We start from the raw sequence: 8912 nt of genomic DNA on the forward strand, positions 1-8912 counted from the left end.
TCAGTCCCTAACCTATAACCATAATGGGACTCAACATTCAGAAATCGCTACACAGATGGTCTGAAAACTAAAACATACTGAGTGCTTCTCCCCTCTCCATATTGGGGCTTTTTTTGGTGAGGAGGGGGTGCAAACAAACTAAGACACCCACTCAGAAAACAAGACATCCAAAACCACCACTCATTTTTTAAAGATTTGGCCATAAACTTCAGTAAACATTAGGAGAGTCAATGGGAGGTTCCCATGTGTAGAAGTTACAAACGAGATTCTGAAAGACATAACTTGGATGCTTAAGCAGTCCCTCAAGAGCCACCCCCCCAGGCCCATACATACATTGTACCTACTCACTTTTTTATTGAAGATAATTCTCTGCGGCTGACAGATTCTTGGAATTTTCTTCACTTCTAAAGATGTTTTCTACCGTGTATTTACTGCATATTTTAAGGGATGAGATGCTTTTCTCTTTCATTAATGATTTTCAAGTGCAACCAAATACTTTACAGACAGAATCTATAGCCCTCACAAGTGACAGAAAATGCATGACTTAATAAAATTCATGTATAGCATGCTAATGCAACTGCATAAAGAAACCCCCCCCTTCAATGTATTGAACATGCTCTTTTCAAACTAGTATCCGTTACTTTTCACTAACTGGAATAAGCCTGTTTCTTAAATAGCTATGAATAATGTCATTTTTAACCTTACAGGCTCCTGTGTGTGTTTCTCCAAATCCCATTACAACGTTTCAAGAGGCGAGACTTGCCCTACATCAAAACATGATTGCTGAGAGAGATCCAAAGAGAAATTTCTATCCCTACTTATGAAAACTCATCACTGAATAGTTTGTTGTGATCCTAGCAAGGGTTCTCCTCTTAAATTCAACCCATAGAAGATAAAATGACATGCTAAATACACTCATTTTCTATCAGTGATTAGAGAAATTACTGCTCAGTGGGACCTTGCAGTTGTTTGCTTACGCACAAATGGAATGGTTTGTACAATATTTTAAAGAAAACTGCAAGCCCATGACAATGTTGTGGTTCCATCTATTCACCATAATTTGCGTGAGACTGGGCATGTGTTAGAGCAGAATTAAAGTGTACTTTTCCAACTCTTTAGCAGAGTCCTAGAACATCTATGTCTACTATTTTGCTGTGCAGGTTGGAAATGCATCTCAGCAAAAGTTAACTGTAGAAACATGTGGCCAGTAGGTTGCCCTCTCTCCCCTCCCCTCATCCTGCATTCCCACAATTCCTTTCCTTCTAGTGCTTATCAGAACTGGTTTCTGTTCCAGGGCTTATTTTTTAATGCTATTGCTTCTGAATCGCAAACAACTGTTTTATCGTTGGTGGAAGATGGTATCTAGAGCTCTTAAGACTCAGTAGACATAATGCATAGGAAGCAGAAATACAAATATTTCTGCAGGGTACTGTAAGGGTCTCAACCTTGCTCCTCTGGAAGGTGAAGAGCTTGCTCAGGCTCCAGGGCCACAGTCTGGCTTGTAAGACTTCAGGACATGTTAGATAATACCAGTCGTGTTGATACACTTGTGGTGGGATACCTGACAGAGACAAGATTGTAGCCTTACTTCACATATGGTTTTACTTTCAGTGTTGCTGAACATTGAATTACTGGACTGGTTTAGATCTGAAAAAGTTCATTTTATTATTTTGAGTCTATCGAGGGCAAAACATAGTTCGTGCCAGGAAGTTTGTTGTCTTTGTTACATCACGTTAAAAAGAAAATATTCTCTTTTAATTTAGTATATTCAGACCAACTCCTCTATAAAGTTTTACAGCAGCACCAGAGGAAATGATTAGTGGGAACTTTGCAAGCAAGCAGAGAATGAAGGTCACTACGTTGTTGATAGCACTGACTTGAAGCAAGATAACAAGTAGAATGGCTGTAACCTAAAAAAGAATCAGAATTCAGAGGTAATTATTTTTTCCTTCTGATTTACGCAAGATCTAGCTTGGAACCATATCTGATCTTATTCCAAGTGGACTTCCTGAAGAGCTGATTATTTGATACACAACTTTTCACAGCACTAACATAGAGATGCTTAACATCTCAGACACCTACACTAGAAGGTCTTTCCAAATGGAAACAATTATTGGAAATGTGAGTTCCACCCTTCATTTCTTTTTTGACGCACACACAATATCTTCAATCAGTGCTTAATGGCTCAGGACAGTGATGTGAAGCTTTCTACATGATACGCAACTCACCTAGCTCTAGATTCTCACATTTCCTGCAAAACTTAACATTTTGATATTGATGTGGTCTGAAACTCTCAGCATGATCAACAGCAAAATAGGGAAAACGTCGCCACTGAAGCTCTTGGTGCAATGTCTTAGCTGGTAATTCGGTCAATTGCACTGAATTTTTGTAAGCTCCCATGTTGTATGGTGTTATAGCCTCCAGATACTTTTGTGCATTAGGTTTTAAGCATTCCCTTTCATTGAATTCAACTGACAACTAGACCAGACATCAAGATTTTAATTTTTCCAGGGTGAATCTTCATTTCCTGTCAGGATGTCTTTGCTACAGGTTTTACATACTTATGTTTGAAGTCAGTTCAAGTAGGCAAGTGCCTGTCACAAAAGGCCAGATGGATTAGAAATTGGAACCAAGCTAATCACCCTTGAAAGTGCTTTGGAGTTGAGGTAGGCTGGCAGAACAAGTTTGCACTTTCATTAACTTTACTGTGAGCACCTTAATATGGATGATCTCTTCAGAATCGTGCAGAAATAAAATTCTGAACACTAAATTCACTTTGTGCTAGATTCAGCCTCCATGGGTAGAGTGCAAGGGTAAAAGGAAAGCAAAATCGAGCATCCAGAAGGCACACATCTGGAAACAAAGTGGGACATTTTAAAAATCTACTTTTTAAAGGGGGAAAAACAGGTTAAATTCACTCTAATCAAGCCTAAAGAAATTGGTTCATTTGAAAATATACAGCAGCAGTGCAAAAGATAATCTTAAGGAAAAAAAAAACTTGCCTGCCCTCATAACAAATCTGCATTTTTCAGAAATACCGGAGCCTGAATATGTAAATGATAAGAATGTATTAATTATCATTAGTCATTCCTTCACAAAGACTAGGACTAATTGGAGAAATAATTTGAGAAAATTGAGGTACATGACAGAAAGCATTAAGATTCATCAAGTTTCAATTCTTTGGTTCTGTCAGCTTGTCAAGAAGTAGATGTCGGCTATTCCAGCATTTCTAGTAAAACATTTCATATTTTCCTAAATTGATATACAATTTAGATTTCCGTTATAAACTGCTTTAAAATTAACTAGATCTGGCATGGTACATTTTCTATTTAACGACCAATATTACCAACAAGATTAAAAAAAATAGAAGCAAAGCAGCTACATCTGGGAAACTGAATTTGCAGTGATCCTCAGGCAGAGCAGATGAAGTATCTTTTATCATCATAAATAGAGTGAAAAATTCCATCATATAAACATAGCAAATATGCAAATACCCTGGAATTTACACCGGAAGTGTACATACAGGAGATGTTTATATCTACTCTTCAACAATTCACCTTGATTAAAGACGTAGGTGACTATGTAACAGCCTTCCAGATAGCATTTACCCCAAGATGAGCGAAGCATTTTGGTATGATCACTTCAATTTTTAAAAAATGTTTACAAGCCTGCCCATGCATGCAGCTACATAGCTGCAATTTTAGGATTTCATAACTGGAATTAACAAATTCACCACAAACTCACAAATAGCTTTAGTTGACCCAACTGCTGGTCAGATATACTCGCACAGCCCCAACCGAGCCATGGTCAGGTTTCCTCTCTCTCAGCTGGGACTTGTTGCCAGGTTCAGGGAAAGGAACAGTACGAAATACTACTCCAGCTACAAGCCTCTATGCCACAGCAATTCTTGTATGCTTATGCTAGCTTTTTGGGCCTGCGTGACCCAGCCCAATGCAAACCAGCACCAAACCAGGAACCGGGTTCTACCCTTCCTCAGAGGTTACACTACTGAGTACTTTCCACCATCTCCCCTCAGGCTACTTCTACCATCTACCATCAAGGCAGTACCAGGACACAAAAACAGTAAAACAGAGTACACATCTTAGTGATTGTGTTTCCTCTTTGGAAAACTTCACACAGATCTGTTTGGTAGGGGTAGGGTAGTGATGATGACCCTGCTGCCACCAGGCTGAAGCTTTGAATACTCTCCCCTACCATTTCCCTGCTCCCTCCCCCAGTCCCATAGGGGTTTAAGTAGCCTGTTATCTCCCTCCAGCCCACTACCTGTGAATTAGCAGCTAAGTTGCTTAATTGATGAATTATTAGGCCAGCAGGAGCAGCTATTTGCTTAATTGAGGAATCCTTAGGCCACCCATTGTTTTCTTCTCTCTCCCCCTGCTGTCGCTCCTTCTCCAGTACCTGGGGCAAGGGTTCCAGTACAGTCCCCTTTCTATAAATTTGGATTATTACTGATGGAAATATGTTTCTGTCAGTCTGCAAGTGTAAGATGAAATCGCTGTTTATGGTTGTTTTTTGATAAAAATTGAATCTTGCCAAACCTACATGCATATAAATAATGAGATGTGCAGGGTCATATTGTGCATAACGAAACATGACTTCATATGAAAGTATCAAAGGTAACTGTTTGCCAATGGTCATCTTCTATTTCCAACACAATCGTGTACTCTTCTGGCAGTATCTGTATACAATTGTAATTGTGGAAAGGGAAGTGTCCTTGCATCATACATCTGAAGTGCTTCATTCCTCTTCTCTGTTTGTATTTCTTTCAGCTCCCTTTAGCAGACAAAAGAATGAATCTTCAAAACAGATGACAATTAAAGTACGTTCTTATATGTAGAAAGTGGAAATTTAAAAAAGTTTACAGCAAGATAAGCAATCTAAGAAATTTGATACAATTTGAACAGCAATTACCAATGTCTCCCCAATTAGTGTACAATCATAATTTTAAGTGCAGTCATTCTGTGTAGTGCAAATAGTTGTATCATTAATACCATCTATGTAAATAAACTCAGCAAGTAACATTTGTATTGGCATTTAATTATGCAGTAACCTCATGACATTCATTTCAATATTGTTTGTAGTAGAAGTTCAGACTGAAACACTAGAAAAACACAAAGTTAAAAGGTTAATTTTCTCTATCTGGAATATACGTCACCCATATATTTGATTAAAAGTGAAGTTACATTAGAATCCAGAACCAAATCAATATTTTATGTTTAAATTATATTTTGCCCACAAGTTGCATGCTAGTTATAAAGATTAAAAAAATGGCACAAAGAAATGCATGCTATAAGAATAACCACCTCTTTTGAGATTCCTTAGCCAGTGGCAGGGTTAGCACTCTGTGGAAGAGTGGCTTTTTATTTCAATAGTAATTTTAGAGCCCTGCTACACATTCAAAATAAAGGTGGATAGAAGCCAGCTATAGAGTTGTTACACATTCTCAAGCACTAACTTTATAGCTGGTTGTTTTTTTTATAGCTGGAGAGTCATTTTTATTATGTGATAATTACTTTGCATGCGTGGCCAGTCTAAATTTATTGTGCAATTAACCAGGTAGTTGCATAATACATGTAACAAATGAGCAGAGGTCTTAGAGTGACATTGTAGCCTTGATGGTCCAGAAATTAGACAAGCCAGTTTTCTTGGAGCTATATACTTTATTGAACTAACTGCGTAGTTGGGATAAGAGTTAGAAACATTTTCATCTGCAAGACTTTTTTCTACAAGTTACTAGTTCATTGTTTCATTATTTCAATGAGACCTCTTCACCCCTGACTTGCTACTCTATTTTTTCACTTAAAAATAAAGTTCAACATGTTTATCAAACTGCTGCAAGTAAAGAGTAGTAAAATATTTGAAGACAGTGCTGCTAGTAAAACATTAGCTGAGATAAGGTCCTGCTAGATCTTTACTACAGACTATCTGAGAAAGAACATTCTCTCTCTTCAATATTTGTAACTGAAATGTGGGGCCCACTTAATGATTTTTTTTATAGTGACTTGCACACACTGTACATTAAATTAATTTTTGTTTGTGCTATGGGTGAAGCCAATATGTTTCCTTTAAGATAACCAGATGTGGAGATCTACCATAGCAATTGAGTGGTGGGTTTCAGAAAGAATCAAGTGAACTGAGTTCATTAGGTTTAGTCATTACTACGATACTACTAAAAACTTTAGGTCACAGGCAAAGAGGGCAAGAGGACTGCTGAACTGTGCTGTTCAGGCATATGCTGAAGAGGGGGACCTAGGCAGTACAGGACTTTTTTGTTGAAATGGTCAGTATTACTTTTCTCACAGTTGCTTGATGTAGTAACTTATCTCGCGAGTGCCCATTTCTAAGTGCCTGGCTTCTTAATATTTTAATCATTTTCCTCTAAAGCCAAAAGGAATTTTCTATAAAGCAGCAATATAGTGGTTCTACAAAGTTCTGACAGTATTAAAACACACTGCAAAACATCTATGAATACAATAAGCTACCCATTCAGGACAAAAACTAAATAATGTTTTCCCAAAGCCATGATATACTGGGGATTTTATATATAATGGCCAACATGCACTTATATTCTTTATTCAGTTGAAGGTCAAGAAAATGGTCTCACGGGATTGCGAACAGAATGGCAGGGGACAGCGTGCAGAATAACAGAGACCTTCCACTACAAAAAGATTTAAATTACCTTCCCAGCGATTCACTGTTAGTACGTACAGCATTAACACGAGGGTTATTTCTCAAAGAGTCAAGTCTGAAATTATTTGTAACTTTGTAGGTCACAACACATAAAAATACCCAGCCGGGAACAAACTGTTATTAGAAGCCAGCACAGACTGACACAAGAGCACCATGCTTCTTAACTGAAGAGCTTCTACATGAGAACAGCAACATTCCTCCTTTTATATTTATTTTAATTTATTATATTATAAAACCCTCTTATCTCAAGCGAAAACCAGAAAATTATAGTGCCGAAAACACCCAAAAGAAAGTACAAGATGCATAGAAGATTTCTGTATAAGTAACAACTTTATTGTAACTTGATGTGCTGAAATGCAAAAATATTTTCAGCAACAAGGTACAAAAAGTATTTCACCATTAACATCAGCTGATAAAAAAAGGCTGGATGGTTTGATACAACTGTTTACATATCTGAAATCTCTTAGTCATTTCCACCCCAAAACAGGTATAAGTCATTTTCAATGGTTTAGTTTCTAAAATAGGACTCATTTATGTTAAACCTTCATTTTGAAGATTCAAAATCATGAACACAGACTATGATAAAGTGTACTACTGCAAACACTTAAAATAATGAATTCCCTTTCCAAACGTAGTCCATTTACTGCAAGCTGAAGCTGAGTAGTGAGACTAATAATGCCACTATAATTTTGCAAAGTTAGTGAGCTGACCTACAGACTAAATGCTTATGGTGATATTACTGCCAAAAGACAGGGAAAATTAGCCACTTTTTCTATCCATTAAAGATGAGAATTTAATTTGGGTCAAATGCAATGTTTAGCACTAGTTCAGGATACTATATCTCAGTTTTACAATATGGTGTTTTCTATAAACACTGTTTCAAATACTGCATTTTGTGTTAATCTTCAAGGGTGAAATCATCATGAAGGCTTAGGACCACTGTAAACATGGACAGCCTGTCTGCTGATCCTGTAATACACGGGCAAGTTTCATACCAAATCTCACATCAATACAACGAGTCAAATACTGGTAGTGTAAAAACTAGAGCATCCCATACAATTTAAATTCTCCACAGCTAACTACCTTTCGCTGATTGGGTTTTATCATCATCTTGTACCAATAAGAAGTGTGTGTGTGTGTATATACATTACAGAGGATACCACTTATCCAACACGTTTTTAAAACTTGCTATTTCTTTTTGCATCTACCCAGTGACACTGAATTTGGGGTGCAATGACAATCAAGCAAGGTATGTTGGAGCTCAAATCAGTATTCCATAACTTGTTTCTACCTCACTTCTAGTAATCTGTTGCCCAATAGCATTCTCCCCAATCTGTAAATATACTGGTTTAAAATTACTTCAATCTGTTAAACATATTTTAGAAAAGGCACTATATATGGGTTGATACTTCTGCATGCAGTAAATGGACTATACACTAAGGATTGTTTACTGACACTTCTTCCATTCAAAACGTTATCAAAAAAAAGAGGTTGAAATGGAAAAGTGATGTAAGTAGTTACTAAGATTTTAAAGTGAACTGAGTCCTTATTTTTAGAAAGTCACTCTTCCAAAAAGAGACACGATCATACATACACGCACATACAGAACACATGCAGAGTTCTCCCCAGAAAAATTTGGAGTTGGTGGTTCAAGTGTATGAGGGAGCAGAGTTGGCAAGCCAAAACATGGCACCTTCATCATTTGTGCTCCAAATCTTTTAGAGAGATTAAGAAACGGCAGGATTTCTAGATCTCAGCCCGAAAAGCTGTCATATTGTATTAGATAATTTTATATATGCTGAAAACTGACTGCATATTTGAAAAACAAACTCTCGAGGTGGAGGGAATAAAAACAAGCAAGAGGAAAAACTTGTTTCTACCAGCATTTGGGTCCAGTGAGAACACTGCATGTAGTCTAATCAAGAATAAAGAGAGTTTGTTTTTCAAATATGCAGTCAGTTTTCAGCATATATAAAATTATCTAATACAATATGACAGCTTTTCGGGCTGAGATCTAGAAATCCTGCCGTTTCTTAATCTCTCTAAAAGATTTGGAGCACAAATGATGAAGGTGCCATGTTTTGGCTTGCCAACTCTGCTCCCTCATACACTTGAACCACCAACTCCAAATTTTTCTGGGGAGAACTCTGCATGTGTTCTGTATGTGCGTGTATGTATGATCGTGTCTCTTTTTGGAAGAG

The sequence above is a fragment of the Gavialis gangeticus genome, unplaced genomic scaffold (assembly GCF_001723915.1).
Source record: "Gavialis gangeticus isolate Ggan-Ray unplaced genomic scaffold, GavGan_comp1, whole genome shotgun sequence".
NCBI classification, from domain to species: domain Eukaryota; kingdom Metazoa; phylum Chordata; order Crocodylia; family Gavialidae; genus Gavialis; species Gavialis gangeticus.